This window comes from Solanum tuberosum, unplaced genomic scaffold (genome assembly GCF_000226075.1).
Source record: "Solanum tuberosum cultivar DM 1-3 516 R44 unplaced genomic scaffold, SolTub_3.0 scf00268, whole genome shotgun sequence".
Lineage (NCBI taxonomy): Eukaryota > Viridiplantae > Streptophyta > Magnoliopsida > Solanales > Solanaceae > Solanum > Solanum tuberosum.
Window position 1 is genome coordinate 179441 of NW_006239190.1, and position 13358 is coordinate 192798.

A 13358-nucleotide genomic window follows, 5' to 3' on the forward strand; every position below is an offset into this window, starting at 1 on the left:
TTATCACTAATCATGGACTAATGAAGCATTTCATATCAAATATATATATAATCGATTGAAAATGATCAAGCATATATGCTCATATGTTGCAACTGATGTTCATATGCTGCAGCAGATGAATCATTCGCTGCAACTAATGAATCATTTGTTGCAACAGATAGGCATATATACTTGATTATTTTCAACTGATGGATCATCTAACAAATAATACATGTTAGACATTTATTGTAACAAATTTCTATATTTGTTGCAACAAATAATCATATTTATTTGATTATTTTCAACAAATGGGTTATCTATTGCAACAGATCGGATGAGCATAACTAATATATTTTATATAATAAATATGAACATACATAATCAACAAAAATGAAGTAAAATTATCAGATTTATAACTAAGTAAACAATATAGCTATTTCAATATTACAATAATTATGGAGCATTTTGAACCGGACATATAGTTCTCTTGTGGCCAATTTTTTTACATATTGAACACTTATTTTTTCTTATTGGAAATGATTTTCCGACTCCACGCCTCCTTTTCGTTCACCTTTTTCCCGGTTTGCTTGGGTCAACATAAGGAGGAGACAAGTTTGTTTCCTGCTTGGGTCAATATTTTTACACATTGAAGAAACAAGTTTGTTTCCTGAGTTGACCAACTCCATACGTCTCTCGTGAAATAATTTTCAAATCTCATATTTATTTCACCAAATAAAGCGACGATATAGGAAATTCTCTTTCAACTTCAAATATTGTATTCACGGATTTAGCAATGTTTGACGTCATAATATTTTACCTATACAAAAAATAACTTAATAAGATATATAATTATAATAAATCAAACAAGATACTCAATATATAATATTGTACCTTTTTCTCGGGCAAAATGCCATTCTCCATCTATGAAATCCAACTGGTTCGAGATGTTCAGCTGTTTTGGGTACCATATCGCTTATTTGATTGAAATGGTCATAGAACTCAACTCTTTGTACGCTTTCGCTGCATTATAAAAATGAGATACAAGATTGTTCTTCTCAATTTATTACCATAACAGTCAACAACTATTATTATTGATTCTTCCATTAATGGTACCTAAAAGAATTTATTAAACTATTTAATAACTATTGTATAGTAAAGTTGAGTGACTATATACGGTTAAAAAGTCATATGTACAATTATTGTCCCAACAAGTCAGTGATATGTTGCAACAAGTAGGTCATCCATTGCAACACATGACTCATTTATTGCAACTGGTGACTCACATGTTGGATACATGTCCAAAACCAAAAGTCTATCCAACATGTAAGTCAATTGTTGTAACAAATGAGTCATCTATTGCAACAGGTAACTCCTATGTTTCAATATATAACTTACATGTTTGGACAAACTTTTTGGTTTTGTCCCAGTTTAGCCTAGTACTATAATATGTATCCAATAGGTAAGTCATCTGTTGCAACAGATGAGTCATTTGGTGCATCAAATGACTTATCTGTTGCAATAAATGACTAATTTGTTGGGACAAGCTTTTGGTTCTATCCCAACTTGGTCTGATACTGTAATATGTATCCAACAGATAAAACATATGTTGCAACAGATGACTTACCTGTTGGATGCGCGATTGTAAATTATTGAAGAAACACTCAAAATATCCAAATGAAAAAGTAGATTAAAAACCATTAATTTACTTACTAAAATCACTTATGAAGTAATGCTCAGTAAAATATAAATGAAATTTGATCCAATAGCTGCATTTCCAACAATGTGAATGTTACGACAAACAATAAAAATAAGAAGAAGTTGGTGAACAAGAAAGAAGAAGAAAAAGATGAGCAAAAAGAAGAAGAAGATAATAATGAACAAGAAGAAGAAAAAGAATGATGATGAAAAAGAAGAAGAAGAAGAAGAAGAGCAACAACACTGAAAGAATAGGTAAGAGACAGAAAAAGGAAAAAAGGAGTTGTGAGTAGTTGATGTCATTTTTTCCCTCCATTTTTTTATTATTAATGTTTTATATAAAATGGACCAAAATGTAAAATAAAAAACTTGGGGATGAAAAATTCATCCCCTTAATCCCTAATTTAAAAGTTGTCACCCCTACCCAATAATTAAGACTTGAGTCACCTACATTTAATTTTGAAACTTTTCTATCACCCTTAATTCATTGTCCCAGGTGTGTTCAGTATGAAGGACAAGACACGTACGTTAAGTAAGGAAAGAGGCCAGTGAGAGAGGTTGAATACATGTTATATTTGTTGAATCTCGAATATAATTATTTGTGAATACAAGTCAATTGTATTTATTCAATAAATATAATTATATCAAGTTGTATAAATCATTTGTATTAGGTTAAGTATATTAACTAATACAATTTATATCAACGAATATAATTATATTAATATTGTATTTGTATTTATATGTTATCTTGTGTATTTGTATTTATGTGTTACCATGTGCTTGTGTTTGTATTTGTTGCTTTATATGTTTGTATTTATATTTGTATATGTTACCTTCTGTTGCCTTGAAAAATTTATCATTGAAATAAATTATTTGTATTTTGAAATTAGAGACAAAAATATGTATTCTTGAAATATTTGATTTGTATTACTGCAAATAGTTTATACAGTTGACGGTTCCATTTGTATTTGTATCACTATCACATGATCTGTATTTATATTATAAATACATATCTGATACAATTATATTTTGCCAATTACAGAGAAAGGAAGAGGAGGAGGAGGAGGAGGAGAGCGAGCGACCGAGGATATTTTTATTATGATAAAACCCTAATTATAGCTATAAAGTGTATTTTTTTAAAACTATAATTGTGTATAGTAATATCACCTTCACATGTTTGCCATATTATATAATTTCTTCCTTAAATTAACACTTTAATGATTTTATTCAATTTTTAAAATAATCATGTGGTTTATTCTAATTGAGCCAATTATTGTATTCAAAAGTAAATCAACCCTCTTTTAAGTTAAAGTATGCTAAAATCACATTGTTTGGTTCAAAAATAACTTGAGAGTGATGGATAATGAAGCTCTTTCCGGAGCTTGGTGTGATGAACCACCACATCATCATACCACCTAGGCACCATGTGACATAAAGTTATCCAAGTGGAAGACTTCCATTGGAAGAAGAGTAGTTCTTGGGGGAATATTCTAGAGATATATGGAGAATTCATTGGAAAACTTTAGAATTTCATGGATTTGCATATGAGGTCCTTTGAATCTTCTAGTTATGTAGAGTATTTTAGAAAAAAAGACTTATTTGTAAATATTTAGGAACTTGTATAACAATATTATTATTTATCTATTAACCCCTGGATAAGTAGTATAAATTAATAGAAAAACATTCATTTGTAAAACCATCAAGCAAATCTTTCAAGTATTGAGCAATATAAAAGTTTTCTTAAGCAATCCTCTTGTGTCTTTCTTTAGTTCAACATTCTCTTACCGATCTAGTATTGAAAATCTTACTTTGAGCTTGCAAAATTGTGAAAAATTTGTGAACATGTTGTCAAGTGACACATAGTATGCTTAGTGAAAGTCTAAGTCTGTGATAACATGGTGTCACAACAAAGGTTAATATTAGAAAATGACAAACAAGAGAGACATTAGCGCTGCTAGCACCGCCAATGTCAAACAAGATGTTGGGAAGAAACACCGGAATAAGAGAAAGAATGATAAAAAAAAATGATTAATTGTTGTCTGACCCAACATCAAGAGAAGCACTGACATTCCCTCACCTTCGACTACTAAAGAGAGTAATGACGAACATGTGGAGTTGCCCACAGATGTCACGCCTGGAATAGAATGGATCGTGAAGATTGACACTACAAGGTAACCTGTGGAGATTTTTGATAAAAGTTTCAAAGAGGTCGATGAAAAGATCAAGACTCTTAAGGACTTCACCCTTGAGGAAAATGACAACATTCGAAAAGAATTGAATGGGCATAAGCATGTGAAACTGGAAAATGAAGGAAACCATCACTTTCTTGAATTGTCAAGTTATGGAAGCATTAAGCACGATTGAGACCATGAAGTCCAAGATGGAAGAGCTCGAGGAACAAATTGAAGCTGGAGGATCCACGACATCCAACAAAGATAAGGAGGCCAAGACTGAGGCTCCTAAGCTATCAATGTTCAAAGGCGTTTGTGATGCACAAGAGGTAGAAGAAGAAAGATGGGTCATTACACTTATGCACCCTATGGAGCTCCAGTCATATTCCCCATCTAAAGCACCCTATGGAGCTCTAGTCTTGTTTCAAAAGAAGAAAGATGGAATTACACTTATGCATAGAACATCGAGCGCTTAATAAAGTGATCATAAAGAACAAAAATCTTATCCCTCTTATTGATGACTTGTCTAATAGAATGGGACATGCCAAGCACTTTACCAAGATGGATCTTCAAAATGGTTACTATCAAGTTTGCATAGGGGAAGGGGATGAGCCAAAAATGATGTGTGTGTTGAGATATAAAGCCTATGAGTGGTTGGTGGCTCAACCAATGCACCTGTGACCCTTTGCACGTTGATGAACAAGATCTCACATCCTTACCTAGACTAGTTTATATTAGTGTACCTAGATGACATAGCCATCTACAACAATACCTTAAAAGGAGCATATTGAGGACTTGCATAAGGTTTTCCAGGTCCCGTGGAAAAATGAGCTTTACATCAAACATGAGAAGTGTGAGTTTGCCCAGCAGTAGGTAAACTTCTTGGAACATGTTGTTAGATAGGTGTAAAGTATCCAAGAGGGGAGGCACTCATGAAGATAACTGAACTTAGATCTTTTGTTGGACTTTCTAATTATTATTGTAGGTTTATCAGTGACTACTCTACTAACCCCCCCCCCCCCCCACTTTCCATCCTCGCTCAACTTTATAAGTATTAGGTCTATCCAGTACGACGTTTTACAAGTTATGATATTCTCCAATGAGATAGTCTTGCATCCAGTTCTTTCCCATACTTTTCATTGATAAAAAGTGGTCCAATAGTGGACTATCCTTCTTGAACAGTTGGTTGTGTTGCCATTTAAATACTTTTCAAGAAGTTATCCTTAGATGAAAAACCTTTGTTATGATGCCAATTGAAATACTTTATCACCCTAACCAACTATCCAATTAGGTGATAGTTATCATATGGTTGAATTAGGTTCAACAACTATAACTAAGAATATGTGACAAAGTAAAGAACACATAGATGTATCGTGGAAAATCTCCTTGCTTAAGGTAGTAAAAATCATCACTTATAATATGTAGGATTTTTGGCAATCTTCACTAAATTTCAATAGAGTTTATAGATTATAACTTAATAATCAAAGGAATGCACCCCAATGCCCCCCAAACACATTAGTTTATTCCAACTATTTTACTCAGATATGACTAATAACTCTAGTCTTATACTTAACAAAACCTCAACTCACACACTAACACTTTACTTAAACACAATTACAAATTTAATTCTATCATGACTTGAGTCCACATCCAACGCGTGACCGATATTTAGGATCATAAGGGATCACAACCAGATCCTTAATACTGGCATGTTGCTAGTGATTAAACTAACACTCTATGAATTGCAAGTGGAAGCTAAAACATAACTAATAGGTTAAAATACTTAATGTATAATTGAATGAAATGACTGACAATTCATGAAAAAATTGAACAACTAATGTCTAAAATAAAACCTTTACTGACTGGAATGAAATGAAATAAGTTTGTTGGGGCATGGCCCCCCTCAAAAGCAAATACTGTATAAAATAATATTTTAACTATTGACTACTCCGTGAAGTCCTGGAATGATGAGGATACACCAAATGTTGAATAGAAAAGTTGTAACCTATCTATCCGTGAATTTGATAGTGAACACCTGAATCTACATCATTATAGGATACAAAACAGAATAAAGTATGTGATTAGTATGTGAAGTGTACTTTGTATGTAAGGTGACACTAAACATAAAATATTTATGATAGGAACAAGCTTTCAATGACTAATGAGTTTCGATAATCATGAATATATGGAATGGATAAAGGAACATCTTCAAATCAGTGTATAAAGATCATTTAGTAATCTGCTCTTAAAGTTTGTAAAAGTAAATCTATTTCTATAGCTTTGAGTTAAAAACACATCTAAAACTGCTACTCTAAGATATTTTTAGTGGGGAGTTTCTTACAACTAACAAATATCATGTGAGCTTAAGTTGTCAACGTATAATCCAAGTTGGGAGGTTTGCCTATACCTTGCTAGTATATAGAACATGTCTGTCTAATGTGGACTCACTATTAAGCCTCTTGGATTATAGAAGCCGACTATTGACGGTTTGATTAAATTTTATGGTGACACATATTTAGAGGACGTGAGTTTTCTAAACTCATTTCCTCTTCGTGCTAAATATTTCTTCTAAAATAATCTGTATATACCGATATAATCATAAATAAATAAAATTATTTATTAGTCTAAATCAAGTGTGAGACTTTGTTCAAAATCATCTTTCAAGTAATTTATGCTAAAATTGAAACTTGTGCCATGCGAAATTCAGGCTTGAAAATTATTAAGGTTAAAGAAACTATTGAAATCATGTTGAACTGATTCAATAAGGTTTAAAAACAAGTAATCAATCAGAAACAAAAACTTATGATGGAATAACATAAATTGAGTAATGCCCTTGCTTGAATTCTATACATTATGTAGTAATTTTTTGAAAGAAAGTACAATTTTGGCATGCGAGTGAAAGGATAATCTCATTGAAGCCTTACATACATGAGAGAACAAGAGTTCTGGTGCAGGACGTGACTGGAACCTTAATTTGAGCTAGTCTTGAGGTCTATTTTAAGTTTGGGAGTTAAGAGCGAAGAATAGGAGATAACTGAGTGATAAATCTGATATACTTTCCTAAATGATATTAAAAATTTGTGGCATAGGCTTGAGAAAGAAAGAAAAGGACAAAAGTACCCCTAAAATATGTTTAAAATTTATAGAAACGGTGTTCCAGGAACCACCCCGTGACTCATGGGCTGTCCCATGATTTGTGGGCCAAGTTGTGGGCTATAGGTGGCTTTTTGCCACTCTCTAGATCAATCACATGAGTCAATCTCCTGATTCGTGGGCTATCCCACAATTTGCGAGCCAAATCGTGGGAACCTAGCAGATAGGAGTGTCTCTAATAAGATGATCATAACTTTTTATGCGGAACTCAAGTTTACGAATGGTCTGTGGTGTTGGAATGAAGACTCTTAAGGCCTTTAACATAGTGGGTAATGAGACATAAATATTCATATTTTAGAAGATATTCTTGTTTGAAATTGCTCCTTATAAGAACTTATACGAATACTCAAATGGTAAGGAGGCTTTCAACTCACCAAGCTATATGAATGGAGTGTAGGGCAATTTTGATTTGTTTGAACTAAAACAAAAATTTAGTCAATATAGTTTTGGGCTCAGGCTTGGCTTATCTACATATATCCGATTATAAACACCAAACATTCAAATTGAGTATATCATTTTTTTTTTCTTTGGATAAAAAAACGTCAAGTCAAACATACAATGGGAAAACGCATTCACCTATTCTTTTATCATTTATTACGGATGCAAAGAAACTTATTTAGTGGGAGTTTTTTTACCATGAAAATTAAATATTTTTTACTTTATTTAAGTTTTTTAAAGTTGGAGTTGTGTTTGATTATAGTTTTTGCAAGTAATATTTAGAATTTGAATATATTTTTTTAAATATGATCTACACCCGCAATTTCTAAAAACTAGCAAAATTACTCAACTTGACTAATTTACATGAAATATACAATCAAATCTATTTTAAAGGAGTAATATCTCAAAATGAATAGCTACATTAAGTCATAGATTAGATACCATATACAAGTTATTACATAATATTATAAGTATATTTTTTCAATTTATTTAAAATTATTGAAGTTGAAATTGAATACGAAGTTATATTTTTTTTAACCCCTCCTTGGGAGCTCTCACGCTTTTTCTCCATTGATGACTCGAACTCACCCCCTTAGAGTGGAGTTGTAAACATAACTTTTACAAATAATAACGATTGTTTGAATGTATTTTTTCGTTAAAAATATTAAATAAGATTAAATATGAAATACAATTTAAATAGGGTCATTTTTATAAGAATAAAAAAAATTAAGGAAAAATTTGAAAAAAAAAACAATATAGTGAAAGTGAACAAGATTTTGATCAGTGTTTTTCAAATTTCAAATACAATTTAAAATTTTCATGATCAAACACTTATTTTCAAATAAAGTGAAAAATAAATTCGCAAAAAATAATCTCATAGCCAAATGGATCCTTACTTTCAATAATTGAAGTCAACTATATATAGTTTCGTCGTTAAATAACATTTGGAATTAGAGATAATATCCCAAAAAATGATTTTACTTTTTTGTTAAAAAAATAACTCCCAACATTTTTTTTTTGGAAAACCTCATGCGAACCCACAATCTTTGTCACATTTTCGGTTCATCGGGTGAGCACTATGTGATTACCTTGTTCACTGTGCAATAACTCACAATCACACAAAAAATATAAACCGTATTAGACAAGCCTCATACGACAAGCCCATAATTAAGTAGGCAGATGGAGGCTGAATTTGTTCCCGATCATAACTCCTATCATGATATATATCATCACTATTTTAAAGTAATCTAGCAATGATTTGATGTCAACCATTAAGATTAAATTCATCTGGTAGAATCTAAACTAATAGCATACTTTATCCAATACGATCATCTAACTAACTATACATAGAGATTTTTCACCATATGTTCACTTTAGAGGGACACGAAGAAACATTTAACATTTCATTCTCTTTGCGAAAACTTCTTTATGTACAATCATTTGGAAGGAATTTTATGCTCATTTCATCGGCAGTTATAAATATCGAGAGACTAAACTAGTGTTCATGAAGTATTCTATCCGAACCATTTTACTTGTTATTCTTGTAATAAATAGCTAGATATTTCAAAATAATTGTTATTTTAGAAAATCAAGACATAATTAAATATATTTTTCCTATAAAAATTGTGAGAAAAGTTAAAGATGGTTTTTTTGGACAATATAGATTTCTCTAGAATGTCCTAGTGTAGAAACACAGAAAAATCTTGAAGAAATATCTAGATATTCTAGAGAAATTGCTAGACTATAAGTTCACTAGAACTTATATTTTAGAGATGATATTTTGTACAAAATTATAGAGTAGTCTAAACCAAAAAAAAAAAAAAAAAAATCCAATTAAAGAGTCTTTTTTCATTACAAAGTTCTTCTTTCCAAATTCTTCCTTTAACCTTCTAGTTTCCTCTTCTTTAGTTGAATCTTCCGATCTTAGTTAATAATCTTGGGCTAGTAGAAAGTCTCATCGATTATACTTTTCTGCTGCTATTCTCTACATGGTATCAGAGCCATAGTCGTAGATTGGCTTGTGGTGTTATTTCAAAAAAAAAAAAAAAAACAAATCCAATTAAAGAGTCTTTTTTCATTACAAAGTTCTTCTTTCCAAATTCTTCCTTTAACCTTCTAGTTTCCTCTTCTTTAGTTGAATCTTCCGATCTTAGTTAATAATCTTGGGCTAGTAGAAAGTCTCATCGATTATACTTTTCTGCTGCTATTCTCTACATGGTATCAGAGCCATAGTCGTAGATTGGCTTGTGGTGTTATTTCAAGATTGGGTTGTTGATAAATTCAACTAGTTTGTGTAGATGAATTTAAGCGGTTGTGTTAATGGGCTGGGGATGGAGTTGTTGAATCAGTCCAATTACAAGATATGAAAACATGTATGGAATCATACCTTGTGGGCAAGGATTTGTGGGATGCTGTGAATGGGAGTAACACAAGTCCTCCTGTTGATGGACCGGAAAATAGCAGTGCATACAAGAAGTGGAAGCAGATTAATGAGAAGGTGGAGTTCATTCTAAAAAGGACAATCTCCTCTGGTTTATTAAATCATATTATAAGATGTAAATCAACTTATGAAATATGGAAGACCCTCGATCAGTTTTTCAACAAGAAGAATGAATGTAACTGAAAAATGAATTGTCCAACACCACTCAAGGTAATATTTCTATCGCCGAGTATTTTCTAAAGATTAAGAACTTATGTTTTGAGATATCTTTGTTGACTCCGAACGAGGCTATCTCTGAAGAATGAATAAGAAGAATAGTCATTCGTGGTCAGAAACCTGAATATATTCCATTTGTGTCATCACTTCAAGAATGGACTCAATATCCATCCTTGGAGGAATTTGAAAATTTGTTATCGTCACGAAAATTACTAGACAAACAATTGATTGGTGTATTTGTCGAAGGAGAAGGCAATGCTCTTGTAGCCGACAAGAGGAACTTTAAAGGAAAATTAATCAAGAGATATGTTGCAATATGAAATATCATGTGGTTCAAGTTCGCCTGGAAAGAAGGAAGAACCTTCTAATTATTATGGTAAGAAGCTTCCCAGATGCTATCGATGTGAAAAAATAGGACACATAAAAAGATATTGCTGAGCCAAGGAAAGTAATATGGATCAAAAGGTTGCTGCTGCTGAAGAAGAAGAAGAGTGGGAAAAGTTCTTAGTAGCTGAGGCTCGAACAATAGATGCCATGATTTTCATTAATCTTGAAAGAGACTGGATCGAGGATTCAAAATATAATACGGTCGATCACGTGGAGGAGCAAGACAATAATGTCATCAGTATGAAGCAAGAAACTTCTGAAGATGTTTATAGTGGTGATATGGTAGTTGTTATCGAAGAAATCCTGAACATGCAATATCTAAAAGTATATGTGCTAGTGGCGACCTTAACAAAGAAAGCATTGACGGAAATGTATTGAAAGTTGAAGTATCTGGTCAATCATCTGTCATATTGAGGTCAATCACTAGCTTAGATCAAACACTGGCAGCAGAGAGAAGATAGAGATCAAATAGAGGAAGAAGCTACTACTGAAGTCTCAGAGGCAAACAATATGATCTTTGAAAGCTCGGAAGCTACTAAAAAAATTATCGAGGACATGATAAGAGATTATGGAAGTGGATCCTATGTTGGTGTTGAGACTTCCTAGGAAATTGATAGTGTTTCTTTGGTTAATATAATTATTGAGAAGTTAAGAGAAAGGGGGAGTGTGAGAACTCAACAAGGAGATAATCTACCTGGATCAACTGACGATGAAGAATCTTTATCATTTGAAGAAGCAAGAGGAATCCGGAGAAATTGCTGAGATTTGCACCAAGGCGTGGCTCAAAGCTTCGTTTGAGTTCTTCCACGACAAGTGTGGGGTAGTTTCAAAAAAACACTTTAAGGGGGAGTGTGAAAAAAAGTTAAAGATGATTTTTTGAATAACATAGATTTCTCTAGAATATCGTAGTGTAGAAACATAGAAAAATGTTGAAGAAATATCTAGATATTCTAGAGAAATTGTCTTGAAGAAATATCTAGATATATTAGAGAAATTGCTAGAATATAAGTTCACTAGAACTTTCTTGTAGATATTTTAGAGATGATATTTTGTAGAAAATCATAGAGTAGTCTAAACAAAACAAAAAAAAACAAATCCAATTAAAGAGTCTTCTTTCAATTACAAGATTCTTCTTTCCAAATTCTTCCTTTAACCTTCTAGCTTCCTCTTCTTTAATTGAATTTTTCGATCTTAGTTAACGATTTTGGGCTAGCAGAAGGTCTTATCCATTATATTTTTCTTGTGCTATTCTCTACAAAAATTACCGATTCCACATATTATAATTTATCCGCCCCTTCATATTGATAAAAAGACAATGGCCCCTATTATTATCAAATATTTACGGCTTGCTTACACAAAGTAGGTGCACATGTGTTTGTTTGCTGCAATACTCCCAGTCTCATATAGTCCCATCCATTGTTAATTATTTGATAGGCTATAATAAAGTCCCTTCCCATTTTCACCTTCTTCTACTCTCTGTCGTTTAAATAATTTTGACATATTTGTCGTCTTCCAATGGATCTTGCATCTTTTTATAATAAAAATAATAGTTCTTGATTCCTTTGACATGAAAGTTTGTCTCATCCTATTCCACTATGTTTTGGGAGATTAATAACTAATGCTAGCTAGCCCTTCTATTTTTACTATATTTGCACTTTTGGTCATGCAATACATATATATTTTATCATCAGAAGCGTATTTATGATTTTGAAATGATTGAAAGTATTGTTTTGAAAAAGTAGATTTAAGATATAAATTTAATTGGTTTTACAATTAAGTTCTTGTCACTAAAATATTAAAATTTTAAAATTATAGGTCCAAAATATTTTTTATCTATCCAATTTTAGAAAGGAAAATAAAACAAGATAGATAAAAGATTCAAATTTTTAACCTCACATAGAGAGGTGCATCCAATTATAATCACACGATATTATATGAACTTTGAATGTGGATTTACACATCTATATTTAAATATTTCTTAAAAAAATATAATACTTCTATATATGATTTTGAGAGAGGAGCATGAATACACGAAAACCCGATGATACTCTCCTGAATACGCCCCTGACTGTCATCCTAATATGCTTTGTTTTATTTTCCATTAGTCCATTAAATATAATTAGAATTTATATCTTTTTTCCTCATAATTTTATTTTGAATGTTGAGGTAATTAGGCTCTTTAGAATAATTTGACATATTTGTGGTCTTCCGATGGATCTTGCCTTCTTTTTTATAATTGTTCTTGATTCCTTTGACATGAAATTTTATCTTTTACTAATAACGGAAAAGGGTTAAGCTCATATATATCTTTTATTTATATTTGGGATCAAAACTATTCTTGTTGTCTCTGTTTTGAACCATAAATATCCTTAAAATGTTATATTTTGTCATATGTGCTGACATGGCAGTCCACCTACATAGTCCAACATGGCAAAAATCCCTTCCTCTCAATTATGTGTTGTTCTTCCTTGTTTATCTCTATCATAATTTTTTTAATTTTTTTTTTTTTATCAAAAATAGCTCTTTCATTGTTCTTGTTTGAGTTATTGTTCAGACTTTGAAATTCCAATTTCAAAGTGCGCTGAAGTTCGTTTGAGATAGTAGTTGTGTGTTGAATGATCGAGTTCATTGTTTGAGTTTTTTATGTCATCGAATTTGAGACCGAAAATTTAATTCTCAAGGTTGAAGATGTTGAAGAACTCTTGAAGGCATTCTTTTTGTGTTGAAACTCGAAAATAGCTACTCATTTGAAAGCTTGTTGGTGAGAAATTTCTAGATTTTGTTGGATTTTTGAAGTGCAAAAATTTGAAGAGATTTAATTGAATGTTACTAAAAATTGCTTGGATATTGCAATTGAAGCTAGAAATTAATATTTAACA